Below are 19309 nucleotides of genomic sequence, written 5' to 3' on the forward strand. Positions count from 1 at the left end.
ATTTTTTCAGGAGTACATGACCAGAGGGTCCAATACACCTTTGGTGCCACCACTTGAAGATCCAGAGTTAGCCCTTCACAAAAAGAAAGATAAGAGCGTAAAGGAAGATCAAACACCAAAGAAGACACCCTTACAAGAACTCAAGTTAGTGTTCTCAAAGAAGTCGGGGAAGAAAACGGGAAAGTCAAGTTCATCTTCAAATACAAGAGCAAAGTTGAGAGCATCGATCAGATACCGATCCGAAACGAATCCGAATACGAATCCGAAATCGAGTTTGGACTATTTACAAGTGAACCCGAAGACGAGCAAAGAGACGAGATGGCAAACATTGAAGAAATGTCTATGGGAGCTTATAAGAAGCGGATTCGAGACGATGTTGGTCCCGGCTTAGTACAACCCACGATTCCTGCCACTACCACATTCAAACTGAAGGGACATATCTTGACTGCACTGAAAGATATTTCATTCTATGGAAAATATCATGAGGATGCTTTTAAGCACCTAGATGAAGTTAATGACATTGCAAATTATTTTAATGTTCTGAATGTGAATAGAGATATCGTCTTATTAAGGATGCTTCCCGTTACTTTTAAGGGAACTGCAAAAGACTGGTTGAACGCACTTCCTCCTGGTATAATCACTACATGGGCTCAAATGCGTGAGCAATATCTAGATCAATTTTGCCCACCTTCCAAGATAGCTAAACTCAAGAAGGCAATAGCCAACTTTGAGCAACAACCGGGGGAGTCATTATATGAAGCTTGGGAGCGCTACAAGGGGTTGTTAAGGAATTGTCCTCAACATGATCTAAATGTTCAATGAGAGATGTCTATTTTTTACGATGGGGTCAATGTTATGACAAGACAACTCCTTGACTCTCAAGGGCCATTGACAAAGAAGAATCCAAGGGAGGTCAAGGAGTTAGTTGAAGAATTCGCAAGACACTCTCGTGAGTACCACAACCCAAGACAAGATGGAGTAAAAGGCAGAGGAGGTACAAATTCTGAAGAGATGGCTGCTATGATGGCGATGTTGAATACTATGGACTCGAGATTGACCCAAATGGACCAATCAGTTCATGCAATAAGATTTGGATGTGAAACGTGTAGTGGGCCACACTTGACTAAGGATTGCCATTTGGATGAACATGGGAACAAGAAGGCTCAAGTATGCTACTCGAGTGGGGATAAGTATGATGAGGATTGGAGAAAACCAAAGAAAGAGTGGCTGCCATATGATGAATACAAGAAGCAAAAGGAAGAGAAATTTAAGCAGACAGGCCGAGGCTTCTATCAAAAAGAGCAACCACCTGCCGAAAACAAAGTAAACTTGGAAAATATTTTGACCCGATTCATGGAAGCATCCGGGAAAAGGCATGATGATACCGATGCAGTGCTAAAGGAACACATGAATATGATGAAAGAACAACACAAAATGATGATTGACCAGCAAGCTTCCTTAAGAAATCATCAAGCATCGATTCATAGTTTAGAAGTTCAAGTTGGTCAACTCACTACTTAGGTGAACAACAAATTACCCTCAAAACTTCCCGAAAAAAAAAAGCTCAACCTCATGTTATGGCTATTGATACTAAAGAAGAGGCAATCTCTGAGTTTTTGGAGGCACTAGAAGTGGAACCAAAGCAGCCCGATCTAAAGCCAAAGAAGCTGAAGCTCGAAAATGAAGATGTTGCTGAAATGCCAAGTTCACGACGTGAGTCCGCTATTCTCACGTCGTGGAACCAGTCTGAGCAGAAAATTTTAGTAGCTGTTTCGACATATCAACCGCCTTTACCGTTTCTGTCTCGAGCACATCTCAGTCCACTTGAAAGGGAACATCTGGAGTTTATTCAGCAAATAAAGGGTATTCCTACAAGATCTTATAGATAATCGTCAACAATTGAAGAAGAAATCTAAAGTAATTATTAGTGAGCAAAGTTCCAGAGTTGTGTTGGGAGAGTTACCAAAGAAAATGGGAGATATTGGACGCCTCACTCTTCCATGTGAGTTTGGGAATAATTTGAAGACATATGCTTTAGCCGATTCTAGGGCTAGCATAAATTTGATGCCATATTGATTTTATCAAAAGCTTAATATTCAGAAAATGAAGTCTACAAAGATGACTATTCACATGGCTGATCGTTTAGTGACTCGCCCAAGAGGGATTATAGAAGACATCCTTGTAAAAATTGGGAAATTTGTTTTCCCAATTGACTTTGTAGTTATGGATATGAAAGAGGATGCTAATGTCCCAATTATTCTTGGTCGCCCTCTACTTAATACTACTACAGCCTTAGTTGATGTTCGTGAATCCAAGCTTACGTTGAGGGTTGGTGATGATGAAGCAACTTTTGGAGTGAAAGATGGTTTTCAAGGAAATAATGTTCAAGGCGAAGATTTTAATATTGATGAAGATAATGAACTTGAACAATTAGAAAAACTCATGGAAGAAGAAATCAAGACAATTAATCAAGTCAAACGCACTAAACCAAGAGCATCCGTTCCATTTTTTGTTGAAGTCATTGCCTACACAAACCCAACATCTTTGATAAGTGAGGAAAGTGATGAAATATCGAGTGATGATGACAAAGATGAGGTAACTTCCAAGGAGACAAATCCAATGGTGGAGGAAGAAAAGATTCCTATGGAGTTAAAGAATAAAGAGAACTTGGAGAATAAAGGGACCAAAAGAAAGCTTGACATAGACGAGGAGAAAGCTAAAAAGGAAAACTCGAAGATGGCGTACACTAGGCGTGTTCAAGCATACAAGCGGCGATGGAAGGAGCAGAAAATCCAGCTGGTGATGGACTCATCTGAAGATTCAACGTAGGAGGCACGGAGTCCAGCTCAAGACTCCTCAAAAAGAAGCGCTTCTCGGGAGGCAACTCGAGTTTGGTTTGCATTTTCTTTTCTTTTCTTTTAAGTTTTTACATTTTTTGTTTAGGGAAGTGATCAATTCATCATCTAAAAACTCTTAATTGGTAAAAATTAGTTGTGGGGTACTTTAGAGTAAGTGGTAAACAATTAAACTAAATACATGTCATTAACTTACTTAATTTTTAGTTCAGACTGAATTCACGTTGTGGACATGTGTTTCACGATGTGGCCATACAGGAATTACGGGGACTGACTTCCAGTAGCCTAATGTCTCAGCCCAATGTTTTTTTTATTTTATTTCTAATGGACTGGATTAATTTGGCCCCTAAAGCAAACCACGACGTGCAATTGCCGTTCACGACGTGGCCGTTAAAAGGACACGGGGGGTGGGGGACCAGTTACATAAGCATTTTGACCTACCATTTGTTTACTCCACTGGTTGCACGAACTGAAGCAATAACACCCCACATCCGATTTTCTTCATTTTTCTTTCAAATCACTTGCGTTTTCTTGTTTTCTAACTCCATTTGGTATGTATTTCATCCTTTAATTGCTGCCATTGCTCTTAATTTTATGCATTTTGATGGTTAAGGTTTGCTTAGAAATTAGAAGTCCCAAACTAGTTAAATTAGTTGATGTTATATGGATGCATGGTCTTAGATTAGTCAGATAAACAAACCCCAAGTATTATTTTTGCTGGGTTTCGACTGTGTTATGCTCGATCTGAGTTTCACGTCCGAACTCATTTCACGACGTGGACCGCTATTCCACGACGTGAATCCTGGGCGACCAGGTTTCCTGTTTCGTTTTTAATGAAATATTTTGGGTGTTTTTGTTTTGTTTTGGTTTGTTTTTGATGATTTCAGGAATGGGACCTAGAAGGGCGGTTCAGCAGGAAAATGACCCGATCGACGTGGCGAGCATTCAACCATTGTATCGATTTCCACGGAATATATATCGAGCATTATTGACAACATATGAGAACCGATTGGGATGGCTATATAATCGGGAGTTTGCGATAGCACCCATTGTGGATTGGAATTAGCTTAGAGGTGTGGGTATGGTTTCAAAATTGGAGCATTTCTGGACGAAGGTGTATGAAGGCAATGATTTTTCTTTTACATGTCACGGTTGGAGGAACGTGTTTACAATTCAAGAACCCGTTTATCGGGAATTGTCGGTGGAGTTTTTCTCTACCGTAGGCTTTGAGGAAAGGACTATGGATTTTGATTACAACCGGGCGCTTGTTTTTCGGTTGGGTGGGGTTTATCGTGAGTGCAGTCTTCGCGAGTTCGCATGGCGCATGGGCTTGTACACGGAGGTGGAAACTCAATCTCCATTTTTTGTGCCATTCTTGCTTGGATGTGTTCGGGATTTTACACCCAACACTTTCGATGCCCAATTTTGGAGAACTATCGCAAATCACATGTAAGATTCTCGTGATTCTAGTGAATCGCAGATTCGGAATCCCGTGCATCGTTTTCTACATCGCCTTGTCACCTTTTCTATCAATCACAAGCACCATGGTGATATGGTTTACATTCAAAATTTGTTCTATCTGTGGAGTATCATTACTCCCGGGGTTAGTTGTGATCTCCCCTATATGCTTGCGAGATTCTTGGGAAAGAAAGCGGTCGGTTCTAGGCAAGGGAGTCCGATAACAGGTGGACATTTGGTCACCCGCCTTGCTTGTTCGGACAATATTTTGACACCTGATTTTGTGCGGAATCTTACACGTCTTCCCGACAGTGAATTGTCAATTCAAGTGTTGGGAATTATGTGGGTAGTGGTGAATGTCGGGGGCGGCTATGTTATACCCCCGGGGGATGATGAGCAACAAGTGGAGCAAACCGATCAACAACCTCCACCGAGGCCCAGAAGGCGGAATGTTAGAGCCCGGGGAGACTTGGAGAGAGATCGTCAAGCAGCGCAACAATATGAGGGTGGAGTACCCACCGACCCATTTCAAAGTCAGGTTGGTTCTTACTTGGATAATCTTCGCGGTGGGATGAATTATAACACCCAACTTCTTGAAACCATGTTTTCTCACATGGGTATGGTCCGACCACCTTCCGTGCTACCGCAAGGCCCTTACATACCGACTTGGGAGGAGCTTTGGATACCGAGGGGTGATGGAGAAGGACCGAGTGGAGCTCAAGGACATGAAGATGATGATTGATCGCTTTATTTTTCTTTTTATTTGGTTTTTAGTTTTGATTAGCTTTTGTTTGGTTTGGAACTAAATTTGGTTTGTAAGACTGGTTAAATTATTATGTTACTGCTATCTTTCCTTTGGTTGCTATATTTCAGATTTGCTACGGAGTCTAGGGAAGAAAGTCGAGAGTTATGAGTGTTTATGTTTAGCCAAAGGTCGTTTAGAGTTTCAAGTCAAGAGTCAAGACCCACAATTGGAAATAAGTGTGGGGTGCGTCAAAAAGAGAGGATGGAGTCAGAAAGGGTCCTTAAAATACTGAACTAGAAGAGTCTTAACCCATTAAGGCATTGGTCAACGTTCATGGTTCAAGAAGAAGTGGGATATTTTTATTTCCTGATTGCCCATGTTTCACGACGTGGCGACCCATTTCACGCCGTGAACCAATATTCATTGGATTTTCAGTTTACGTTTTTGTGCGACACCACGACGTGGCAAACCTTATCACGTCGTGATTTTACTTTTCCATAAATATGAAGTCATTTGGCGCGTTGTACCTTATGGCTTACCACATTTCTTTTTGGATCATTATGAAGACTATTATGGCTCATTTCCTATACCACACAATGTGGCGTTTGCTTTCCCACATTATTCTACACGCTTTGGAGATTTGCATCCACTCTTATGGAAGATTGAAGTTTCGATTAGTTGCTTGTTGGCTCATTCACATATTTCGCGATTTCAAGGTCCGAGTTCCGATTTATAAGAAGTCCATATTCGAGATGCACATTTCATCCACACGATTGGAGTGCGATCACGCCACTATCCCAAGGGAGTCTGTTCCTTTTTCTCGCTTTTACTGCTTTTATTTAGTTTATGCATAAAATGAGGGCATTGTATGTAATAAGTGTGGGGTAGGAGGTCGAAAAAGTAATTGCTTAGATTGCTAAAAGTAAATTGCTAGAATTAAAAATTTGGATATAGATTTGAAATAATAATCTAAATAAAAATTCTAATAATAATGATAATTTAAACTTAAGTTGCTAGTGTTGTGTGGGATGATCTGATAAAGGCTCAAATGTTTAGTTGAGCCAATATACGTTATACTGCATTTGTGGCCTCCTTTATTCTAGTGAAATCATGGGACAAAAACACAACCTCGCTTAGTTTGAGGGATGCAATATGTTTAGCAGCCTGTACTTGAAATGTATCCAGGAAAATTAATATCCTTAACCAATAAAGGTTGAAGTTAAGCGCCCATGCTTAAGCATGTAGGTTTTGAATGGAAAAAGTGAGATATTTAAAAAAAAAAGAGAGAGAGAGAGAGAGAGAGAGAGATTACCAAAAAGTGAAAAATTGAAGAATTTTTGGAGCTGTAAAAGTATCAAAGTTGAAGATCAAAGATCAAAAATTCTGAAAAAAAATCAAAGTTGAAGATACCAAAAATTACAAAAGATAGTGAATTCAAAGAAATTGAAGATCAAATATCGAAGAAGTGAAGAATTCAAGAGCTCCATAGTGTGGTATCTTAAAAGTTGTAATTCTCTAGTTTCTGTATGCTTGGGTAGCTTTATAAAAATAGCTTGAGGTTAACAAGATTTTTTGTGGATGGATTCAGAGGGATGCATAAAATGAGCATTGTTCAAAAGAAGTGGGCGAGTGTTTACGAGGATTGTGAGTATTTAGAATTGAGGGGGGTTATTTAGGAAACATTTTAGACACAAATGCACGCGTTGAGGTCTTGGCATAATGGCTGAGTTTGAGTTGGATCGTTCTATGTGATGTTGGTGATGAAGGTTTAAGTTTAAAAATAATTAGATTTGCTTGAGGGCAAGCAAAGAACAAGTGTGGGGTAGTTTGAGATTGCCATATTTATACATATTTTTAGGCAATATTTATTTACATTTTTATTGATATTTTGGTTATTTGCATAGAATAATGGTACTTATAAGGATGCATTGTTATTTGCAGCCAAAGTGAAGCATTTTCAAAGAAAGGGGCCAAATTTGACAATACTTGGAACACTGGAGACTTGGAGTACAAAAGTTGAAGAAATCCACGGAACTTACCAAAGTCACGACGTGAACTAGAAGGCCACGACGTGGCATCAGTCTTCCAGAAGATAAGTACACGCAAACTAAAATCCTTGCCCGATAAGGATTCCTCTAAAACCACGTCGTGAAACATCAAGTCACGACGTGCAAAAGGGAAAAATCAGATAATTATAAATACCCTTGTCCCTTACGACTTGAAGGAACTTTTGGTTGACAGAAGGAAGACTTGGAGACGATTTTCAGAGGAGAAAAAGTGTAACGCCCGTAGATCCGGGCTAGTCAATTTAGAGATAATAGGGGTCGAAAACGACTTTTCTACAAAAGATTATTTAGAATAAATAATCTTAACCAAGTTGTAGAATATGTCTCAAGGTTTCCGTACATAAAAAGAATGCCGAAATCCGAGTTATAACGAAGAAGTTATGACCCGTCGAAGTTTTACGGCAGAACCGGCACGACACTGGGAGACGTAAATAGTGAATTTACGATAGAGCGACTTTTAGCCTTAGCAATCGAAATGAAAGTCGTAGAAAACGTTAAACCGAGAGAGTCCATAAAAAGAACGCCCAAATCTGACTTCGTATGAGGAAGTTATGATTTTTCGAAGTTTCGGCTTAGCAGTGTACAGCCCGAAGTTCGAATATTAGGTCGAGCGGTTTTTAGCTGACACAACCTAAACGAGAATCGAAGATCTCGTTAATAGTAGTGTAACGATAAAAAGACAGACGAAAACGGACGTCGTATGAAGAAGTTATGAATTTTTAACGGACCAAAATTAGCCGACGGAGTCTAAACGAAAGTTGTAGAGTACGTTCCCGCCTACGTGTGGATATAAAGAACGTTGAAAACGGATCTCGTATGCGAAAGTTATGATTTTTAGAAGTCGGGAAGGAAAATTGTGAAATCTGCAAGGAAGTGGTGACGTGGCCAAATCTCAGCCGTTGCTTGCTGAGCACGGCCTCGCATCCGATGATCGCCACGAAGCCTCGCTCTACGCCCCGCGTCCGAAGCTGGGTACGCCCGGCGTACTTAGCCTTATCCACTTCCGAGAGTAGGCACGTGCGAGCCAGCTGGATCCGAGCTGGTGACCTTATCCGAAGACTACGTCCCGCGTAGCCAAGGACTACGCCCAGCGTACGTCCGAGGCTCGCGGCTATAAATACCTGCGAGGGCTGCCGAGCAAATCACACATTTCCACTTCTCTCTCTAAATACTTTCTCTCTCTAACCCATTCCAACTCCCCTAAACCCTAGGAAAAATCCCTAGCACCCAAAGGAAGCCCCGAGGCTCCCGGAGTCTCGAGAAAAAGGGTCTTTCGGTTCGGAAACGCTACTCCGAGCAAAGCCCGGTTTTCTTTAAAATCCGTTGTAAGTGAGCTACGCCTACGCAATTTTTAATATAACTTTTAAATAATTATAGTAATGTTATTAGGTCCTTAAAATAATTATTTGGGCTATTATTATGAGTTATATTGAGTGTTATTTAACGCTTATATAATAATAATAATAGCTAGACTATTAATTAGTCGCAGTTAACGTTAAAACTAAAATCTAGTGGTATTAATACTAGGTTTTGGTCAAGGAAAAATTGTTTTGAGATAACGAAGTGCTATTCAAGTACCGAGTCACCACCTAATCAGGTGAGTGCATAGTTACTTTCATCTTACACATAGATATGAAGTATTTTATATAAATTACGTGCTATGTGTGCATATTATCTGAATACTTGTCGTCTATGTTGGATGAATGATTTTATACACGTTTTTCATGATTTAAACTGTATATGTATTTTATATCTACAAAAAAAATGTTGGGGTAAAACATGGGTAGATGTAATAAGACAATGTGTGACGACCACAGACTCTTCTAGACAGTCCAGTGGAACGCTAGCAGGCTCACAACCTGTAGGTGTTTGTGAACGATGTGTTCACCGTTGTACTCCATCCTCCTCATGGTTGCCTTTAGGACATTTATTGATGAGGAACCCCCTTAGCAGTAGTGTACATCCCGATGATGATCCTTAGGCTAGGTCCCTTATGATAAGTGTTTCGGGACGTAAAGTGAGGATAACGGGAACGGGTAATCGGGTTATTGTTGATTGATGAAATTAATAAACTTATTTATTGTGGGTTGAAAACCCTATGTGCTCACCAGGCTCCCAAGCCTGACCCACTCAGTTTCATGTATTACAGGTAGTGGTGCTCGAGCATAGATGTGATGTTTTGGGATGAGGGATTACGGATATAGGCCTGTAGATATGAAATAATGTAGTAAGGCTTATATTGTACTGTTTATGCTTTTGATCTACATCGAACATGACATCCCGAGTCTTTTAATGAAATACATTTCCTTGGAAATGCTTTTGACAAATCATTATCATATTTCGTTTTGGGACAAATTCCGCAACACTTTTATTTAAAATGTTACTCTGATTTTCAAACAAGCATAAACAAAATCGGTCTTTTCTGTCCGTGAAAATGGGGATGTCACAAAAAGCTATGGAATAGAGTTCACACCAAAGGAAGAGAGAGTACATAATTCATTTGATTGTTTGGTACTTTGACATGTTTATTACTTTGAATATAACTTATACTTGTTTGATTGCTGCTATGAGTAGCTGAATCCAGCTACTCCTGTTTAGCTAGATGAAGCTTATGACATATGGTTTAGTTTAATTTATCATGGATTGTTAGTTGGTAATTTGCTTTTGTTCGATTTGTTACTACCTAGCATGTTAATAATTGTTTCTTTAGTTGCTTGAATTCATGTTCTGTGTAGTTAGTGAACATTAAACTGCATGAACTTGTTAACCTAGTGAATTACTGAACACTAAATTGCTAGAGCTAGGATCGACCAAAATCTTAGATAGTAATTAAAGTAAATAAATTTAGCTGTGCTAGAGAACATAAATTATGACCATAATTGTGTTTGCATAATAAATCTTACATAGCATACCCATAATCTATAACTGGTTCTGTGTTTGATTATGTGTGGCCATGCATAGTTTTACATGAATCAGTCAAATATTAGTAAATTTGGACTTAAATTGCTAATAATATAATATTTGGTGACCAACTTGATAATCCATAATTGTTAACTAACCATAAGGAAGAAGTGGATTCGAACTAAACATGATTGTTTTTAGTAATTGATTGAATCTGAGTTAAGTTCGTCTGGTCTTGTAAAATCAGATAAAAACCCTTTTAAGTTGTTAATAATTAGGTTAATTTAGTAGTAAGTAGATTAATTAGTTAACACCGTTCCCTGTGATCGACACCCGACTTACCCAACTATTCTATAATTCGACTAGGTACACTGCCTAGGTGCATTTTAGTTAGTTAAGTTAGTTAGGTTATAAATATAAAATTAGTGGGTACTTTTGTGCACATCGGATTGCCTAGCCCAAACCACAAATCTATGACCTATCAATCTCCCCCATTGTTTGCAGCTAGCATGAGCTCGGTCTTCTTTTATCTTGGATTCTCTAACAACACCACATCTGATTTATCTATTGCCCCCATCCATAGCCTCTGGTCAATTATCTTAGCAATCATTCATGTGAACTCCTTAGTGGCTGCCTCCATGATTTCTGATTTACAGATTATCTGATGTCTTGCCAATGTGTGAATATCTCTCTCCCTGAACCTCAAAAGATCTTTAGCTTCAACAAGTCGAAGGACAGTGTCGTTGTCTAAAAACTTTGATCCCAATATCACAAAAATATTATTAGCGTTAGTTGAGGTGAAATTAATGTTATTTCATTTTCATTTCAATTTTTATTATTTTTGTTTTTATTCTTATTTTTATTTTCACTTTACTAAAAAATAAATAAAAAATAAAAAATAAATAAATAAAATAAAAATAAGAATTTTAAAAAAGTTAGTTTAGTTTACTTTTTAGAATTTGTTTTATTTTATTTTTTGTCCTTAAAATGCATTATTTTTAATTGTTTTTTGAGTATTGGGCTTTATATTTGACGCATTTTGGGTTGCAGCCCAAATGGATGGACCGGGTATGGTCCATATATAAAAGGAAGGTGATAACGGCTGTAAACTTTTCCTTCCCTCATTTCTGAGTGTGCGGCCGTAAACCCTCCTGAATCCTCTCTCTGTTACTGTTCATCGATCATCCTAATCCGTGTTTTTCCTCGAAATTGATTGTTTATTCTTCTAGATCAAGAATGGTTGACCTCAAGTTTGCAGAAAGTTACAACTTGGCTATATTTTTGGTTGACCCTCCAGCAGTTCATGATGATTTCAAATCCATGATCCATGGCTTGAAGAAATGCTGCCTAGCTATTGCTCTGACTCTAAATCCAGTGATCTATCAAAGCCTGATTAAAGAGTTCTGGAAGACTGCAGTAGTGAAAAAGGGGAATGATGGCTCAAGGTCTGTTGAAGCTACAGTTAAAGAAAGCAAGGTCATTGCAACAAAGCAGATCATCAGGGAAGTTCTGAGAATTGAATACCAACCAAGTTTCCTGACCGAGATTGAAATGGATCAAGCTCAAGAACTCCTCGATAAAATGGGAAGTGATATAATCATGTAATAACAGTCAATTTGAATCTGTGTAATGTACCAAAGTTGAATTGGCTAGGCTCTGTGTTCGATGCGCTGGTAGGCACAAAAGATTTAAATCGACTTGACTAGGTATAGATGAACTTAAGTAATCTAGAGACTTGACAAACCTTAACCTAGATAGTTCCGTTTAGCCTGACAATATGACGGTTGGGTAGGTTGAGCAGGGAGATTTCCATGAGAATCCTATTGGATTAGGTGTCTAAGTTCATAACTATTTATGGGTTGTACTTAACCTGACCCGGCATGGTCCATTTGGGTTGCATGGCATCATGCATTTGGATAAACTAAAATGAGAGAAATAACACTTATGGTTTATTAATATATTATAAGTTCTAATATATTAATAATATTATTTAATTAGTATTGATCAAGAATTAATCTAGTATTAATTAAGTGATCAAAAGATGACTAATTAAATATATGGGTTGATTATGTAAATCATCCATAACTTGTATAGTGGGCTAAAGGCTCCATGGATTATCAATTTGGGCTAATGTCCATAGGATGCTCCATAGATGCTCCATGGGAGTTACAAACCCATGGGTCATGGAAATGAAGAGCCATGTTACATTAGGGTTTACATGGTGTAACCCTAATTGTAACACACTATATAAAGGATATGAAGCTCACCAAAATCGGCACTAGAAGAAAGATTGAGGGCAAGCCGATTTCTAAGTGTGACATTCTCTCTCAAAGTTTATTCCAAGTGCATTTGGTGTTGTGTGAGACATTTGAGGCATCACACTTGGGGTGCTAGGCTCTCAAGGTTTTCAAGGAATCAAACCAATTACAAGGTATGTAATTCTAGCCATCTTTTATGTTTAAATGCTCCCCATGTATGCTAGATAGGATTATGAACCTTAGAAAAAAGTATTTTGCATGTATTTTAGACAAACATAGATCCAAGGTTTTTCTAGGGTTGCATGTACACTTAGGAGCGTTAGAATGCTCAAAACCCAACAGTGGTATCAGAGCCTAGGCTTGTTTGTCGATACTTGATGCAAAATAGTGAAAAAAGTCGAATTTCTTGCTGTCTGCACAGGGAACTCGCCGAGTCCATGGGGGGACTCGACGAGTCCAAGCATAAACTCATCCTACTCGTCGAGTAGGTTCTTGCACTCGACGAGTAGGAGCCCCAGGGTGCAGATTTTCGACTTTTGCTGCTGGAAATGGACTAGAAACATTACCCTAAACTGTTTTGGTGTTTTAAAACTTGTTTTTGATGGTGTAATGGTTGTTCTAATCCATTTACAATGGCTAATATCAAAATTACATGATTATATGTGTTTATATGTTCTTGAAATTTTGATATGACTATTCTTGTTCTTATGAGTTCTTGATAGATCATAGGAATTACTTGTTTAATGCTTAATTCATGATCTTTATGTGTTTTAATGGAGTCCATAACTTGTCCTCAAGTTATGGATTACCAAAAGTCATTCTTTTAAAGTCCATTAAACCATTAAACTCATAAGTTATGAAAGATGAAAAGTTTTGAAAGTTACAAAACTTGCCCTCAAGTTTTGGAACATGTAAAGTCACATTAAAAACTTTAGTTCCAACCCCTAGAATTTTAAAAGTTAAAATTCAACCCTTATACTTTATAATATTACAAGTTTAATAATATTTATATATGTATAAGATTAAGTTGTTTTACCGCAAGTAGGCCTCATTCACGAAGTCGGTCTATAAGGGAGTATAAGGTTGTTGCCTATAAAATGGCAGCTTAATGGGTGTCCACTCTCACCCACCGCTTCCTTGACTGGTGGAGGGTCGTTAGCCGAACGGGTAGGACAAGGACTTAAAACCTTCATTAAAAGTATTAATGATAAACATAACGTAACTAAATGTTTTTATAAATTCCCAATCTTAATTACTTTAGGAAAAATGTGAATAAGGTGCTAACCCATGAAATTACACTTCGCACTTTGCTTAAGTCGGTTAGTGGAGCGTGTATGGTTAACCGGCACACTAACTTGGACTTAACAAGGTAGGCAAAGGGTGACTTAAGGTTTTTCATAGGTCGGTGGAGCGCGTGTGGTTAACCGGCACATCGATTAAGTGAAAAACATTAAGGGTACCAAGTAAGTTGCATGGTTACTTCACACCTTGTTTTGTGATCCTCGGTATCCCAGTCACAAAACATGAAGGGCACACTCGAGATTGAAACATGCCATTGAAAGTTCAATGAATCTCAAAAGATCTAGGAGTTTCAAATCCAATTAAAACCTAATAATTTATTTCGTTTTTCATGGTAGAAATTGGTGAATCATCATTCACCTACCTTCAAATATTTTATAGCTTGGATTACGGCATCCCTCTTCCAAGTTATAAAATATTGTGTTGGGTCCTAGCCTTAATATTTCATAATGGGTGTTATATTAAGGACTTAAAATCAACTAACTTAAATATCTCCCATTGCAGATGTCTGGGTTAGACAACTGTGATCTTCCCAAATCTCATGGAAATCATATTTCTCTACCTCCACCTCCTCCATTTATTCTCCCTGACCCACAAGCCCGAAGACTTGAAAGGTTTAAGGTCACTCAAGCCTACTAGAAATGAAACATAAAGATGGAAGACATGTGTGCACTCATGTCTTAAGAATGAAGTCACACATTGACAGGTTGAGAATGTTGGGTGCTATTATTTCAAGGAAGTTTGCTATTGACTGGGTTCTTCAGTCACTTCATGAGTCGTATAGTGAGTTTATTAAAGACTACTATATGACAGATCACGACATGACCCTAATAGATCTTTCTTATTTGCTTGTTGCTGCTGAATCAGCAATGATTTGGCGCAAAAGTCAAGCAAATATGGGTGGAAGGTCTATCTCTCAAACTTCCATGGACATTGACAATGGTAATATTGGAAGTCCATAAAAGCTTTCTCTTCCCAATGGAAAGGGATCGGCCTTGGTCAACCCGGCTGACCAAAAGGTAAAGGGAAAAGCTAAGTCTGTGATAGTCCAATGTACCATCCCCAAAGAGTCCATATGTTTTCATTGTCAAGAGAAGGGGCATTGGTTGCGAAACTGTCCTAACTACCTGAAAGATCTAAGAGAGAAGAAAAAATCAAGAAGATTTGACTCTACTTCAGGTAAGTCCACTATCTAACTCTATTAAGTTCCTTATTGATGATTCTTAATACAAAATGCGACTCGGTTACATTTTTCTTGTGTTTGGCAGGATCAAGCAAAGGGAAGGAAACTTAAAGGAAAGGTATGTTGAATCTGATTGCGAAGATGGATTTCAATCGCATGGTTTGAAGATCGGATTCTTGAGCTACAAACTTAGAGAGTCATGATAGATTGCTAGGAAATATGTAATAGTATAGTTTCCATTTAAAGTTGCATTGTAAGGAAAGTTTTTCCCGCATTTATTAAATAAATAAATTTTTTTTTACTTTATTTTATATCTCCTTGCAATGGCATTTATGGAAAATTGATGTTTGTATGGTTCTAGAAATAATGGAAATATGAATTTGATTCTTTCATTTGTGGTAGTGTCTAAATTTACCAAATAAGGAAAGATTCTCATCAACCAAGTTTCAATTGGACCGAAACTTGGAATCATGCAAGTCATATAGTATGATGAGTGAGAACTTTCAGCTTTGGAAAATTAAGACTAAATCCTTGTTCACATGTATATGTGAGTCAAGTGAAGGACTAAGGGATCGAGTACACATTCTTATGCACTAGTCAAGTCAACCACAAAAGATTGATAAGACTATTCGTCATGATTTACAAAGGTTTAGTAAATATGGTTATACTTACAAGTTAAGTATAATTCTGAAACATTAAAAAAACTTCGATGTATGGCAGAACGAATGAGAAGAATCAAATTAGGCAGAAGGATGAAAAAGTTTCTCAAATCTAGAAAGATGGGAGAGTACTTTAATATCATGTTTTATGATCATCTTAATGATTAAGAAACCATGTCACAATTGATCCTCTAAGGACATCTTAGTGCATTCCTATGGCTAAGAAGAGGAATCAAGAATTGCTGAAATGGTTGAATCAAGAAGATGAGTCATACTTCGTTCCAAAACAAGTCTTAGAGTCATACTCCAAGATTGTAAGTTAAGTGACATATCTTAAAGAAAGGTCTATAACACTTGTCCAATGTAAGAGTAAAAGTGTCCTACTCTTGTACATTTGAAATTGGTAAGTTGTGATGTTTTGGATAAAACAAAGACCAACTAAGGCCAATTGTGCGAAGTGTTTCTTTTGATAAAGAATCCGCACTATCTCTTGAATATTTAGCAAGTGAGTCTTATATGTCAAGAGGACAGTGGGAGTCTTAAAGATCTTGGAAAAAGGCTTCTAGATCTAATCAAGAAGGAAAAACCTATAGTTTATCACTAGCACACGACTTGAGGTTTATAACCTATCGTGTTGATATATTCTTATTGTTGTGCCCATTCCAGTTAAAGTTGGCGTTGCATATGAGTTTTGAGAGTTCTCAATTGGTTGCATAACAACTTGGAAGCAATGGCAGGCCCTTGAGCTGCCAGGTGGCAAGAAGTTAAGACTACACAAGTTCAATCCATAAGAGTTTGGATTTGTCACTAACCTTGTCTTGTGATTATGGTTTTGACAAATTCACATGGATAAGAACACATACACCAGAAAAATCTAAGTGTCATAAGGGTTCTCTTCGATTCATGAAAATGATGGTGAGGAAACGCTTTCACTAAGTAGATTTTAAGTAGATAACAGTTGTGATATTTGCATTCTCAAAGTCATTAGTAGAGCGTGTGTGGTTAACCGGCACACTAACATGGACTTGTGAGAAATGACAAATGTCTAAACAATTGATAATATGATTACGACATTCCTTTTCATAGTTCTGAAAGTGTTTAGACACACATACGTGCTACCTAAGGAAAGGTGTATGATTTTGATAAAGTTTTATCAAAAGCATCTCGTATCAGAAATGTGAACTTTGGTAAGAAGGTCCATAAAGTATTGATTTCTAGAAGTCCAGCTGATTTCAGAGTACATGTCGAAGCTTGTGGGAGCATAAGTATTATGCTAATAATCATCATGCAAGTGGGAGCATGATAATTATGATAAGTGTTGCAAGTTAGCAATGTTAATTATAGAAAAACAAAAGGTTTCAATTGGGAAAAGTTGTTTTGCTATAATTAAAGGAGAGTAAATTATACTTCACTGCAATTCTAAAAGCTTAGATTGAGGTTTTAATTATCTTTAGTCAAGGATATATATATGAATTTCATGTTGTAAAGGCTCAACATAAGGAAATTCTATATATGGGTCCATTATTTGCATTCTAAAATTCGATTATGATTACGACATCCCTCTTCATAATCTGAATTATGAGAACATTGGCAAATAGAAATAGAAATATTATAGAAAAAGATTGGTCTAGTATCATGTCTTTATGAATCGTGTCCCATATGCTTCGGATATAGGATCGATTGCAGGTGCTATAATATTCATCTGTTCTAAATTTTTCCAAATGCCCAGGGCATTAAGAAGGAAAAAGTACTAGAACTAGATATGACTAATTTGATTAAGCAATTGTTGAGGACAATCTAAGGTTTACCAAAGATTGGTTGCTCAGGGACAGTTGGAAGTATAGTGTTAATTTTGGAAGGACCATATTGACATATTCTGAAAAGAGGCAACTCTTGTTCAGGAGTAATAGTCAAAAAGGGAATATGGAAATTTTCCAGAGGTTGAAGCTATTCATTAAATCTGTGTAAGATTAGGAAACTTAATGCAAGAAGGATGTTCAAAGCAATGAACTTTAAATATGAGACTTCGTTTCCATAGAATTGATCTCCATTGGAATACTCTATAATGTCTGTTGACAAGTCTTTGTGACTTTGTGCATAATCATTACAAGAGGACCACTGCATATAAGTTTAGAATCTAACAGATTTAAGTAAATGCCAGGAATCTGGGATTCGTGCATTTGCAATATGGATTTGGGATTATGAAATGAGAATCATTGGAAGTATGTTCAATCGATCTATTTCACAGAGTAAAGATCATAGACAAACTTAGTGTGCATACTTGATGTATTGCATAACTAATGTTTAGACAAACATAGTGTGTATACTTGGTGTATGGCATGACTAGTGTTTAGAAAACATAGTGTACATGCTCGGAGCATGGGACAACTATTGTTTTAATTCAAGTATAAAGTTGATAGTTTGAAATAGTATACAATGAATAATGTGCCATCAATATGGTGATAAATAAGAGGTGTTTTTATTTATATTCATAAGTTCTGAGACCATAGTTGATTCGATTATTCTTGTGTTTCACTTTGCATGTTTTGACTTCCAGAATAACTAAGTCGCTCTTCCTGAATGACTAAGTTATTCAAACCATCCACAGTCTGTCATATGTTGGAAGTAGATATGAATCAAGACTGTCATGGGTTTGATTGTAGAGGTCTAAGATGTTGGACAAAGTGGTGCTACAACACTCATGAGTGCTCATAAGTTCTGAGTATTGGATTCAACCCACGCTCACTAGTATCACTTCATGGAATTTTATCTCGAGTGATCGTGAGACGGTAATATCATATAAGTCTTCAAACCTAGAGATATGACTTGTTGCCTATGAATTGGTTATATATTGATCGTACGAAAACGCATTGGTAACTCGATGTTGTAAAACGTGCCTTTGTATATGATTCAACAAGTAGTAGAACAAGCATATGAGTCGAAGTTTATCTGTTCCTTCTTGGATTAGAAGCGATATCTGGGCCCCTCTATGATTTTGTTTTGACCTATGTATCGGGCCCGGTCACAACTAAGTTGATCTGTTCACTTAAGTTCTATGTCAAACAAATCGGAAATCGGAAAACAAACTGCTGGACAATAAGTAAGACATTGTTCCATGTATTTGTCCGGCTGATATCTAGAACAAAGTATTATATGATCACTTATCTTAAATGGAGTATCATCATCATCTCAGTTCCGTGAGACCTTGAAAAGAGCTACGATTGCTGATCGGCTCCTGAAGTTATACTTGCAGTTATAGTTATTAGACTTATCCAAGTGGGAGACTGTTGGATTAGGTGTCTAAGTTCAGAACTATTTATGGGTTGTACTTGATCCGACCCGTCATGGTCCATTTGGGTTGCATGGCATCATGAATTTGGATAAACTAAAATGAGAGAAATAACACTTATGGTTTATTAATATATTATAAGTTCTAATATGTTAATAATATTATTTAATTAGTATTGATCAAGAACTAATCTAGTATTAATTAAGTGATCAAAAGATGACTAATTAAATATATGGGTTGATTATGTAAATCATCCATAACTTGTATAGTGGGCTAAAGGCTCCATGGATTATCAAGTTGGGCTAAATGTCCATAGGATGCTCCATGGGAGTTACAAACCCATGGGTCATGGAAATGAAGAGCCATGTTACATTAGGGTTTACATGGTGTAACCCTAATTGTAACACACTATATAAAGGATATGAAGCTCACCAAAATCTGCACTAGAAGAAATATTGAGGGCAAGTCGAATTCTAAGTGTGACATTCTCTCTCAAAGTTTATTCCAAGTGCATTTGGTGGTGTGTGAGACATTTGAGGCATCACACTTGGGGTGCTAGGCTCTCAAGGTTTTCAAGGAAGCAAATCAATTACAAG

The 19309-nt window shown here is 37.5% G+C and overlaps 1 non-coding gene across 1 annotated transcript; it reads right to left on the reverse strand.

Annotated features, from left to right (window-relative positions):
- Positions 1-702: 702 nt before the first annotated feature.
- LOC145168201 (small nucleolar RNA R71) lies at positions 703-809 on the reverse strand. Its single transcript, XR_013741772.1, has one exon. It is a non-coding gene; the product is annotated as a small nucleolar RNA R71 (small nucleolar RNA).
- Positions 810-19309: the final 18500 nt, after the last annotated feature.

This window comes from Lactuca virosa, chromosome 3, assembly GCF_052849685.1.
Source record: "Lactuca virosa cultivar CGN04683 chromosome 3, Lactuca_virosa_CGN04683_v6, whole genome shotgun sequence".
Lineage (NCBI taxonomy): Eukaryota > Viridiplantae > Streptophyta > Magnoliopsida > Asterales > Asteraceae > Lactuca > Lactuca virosa.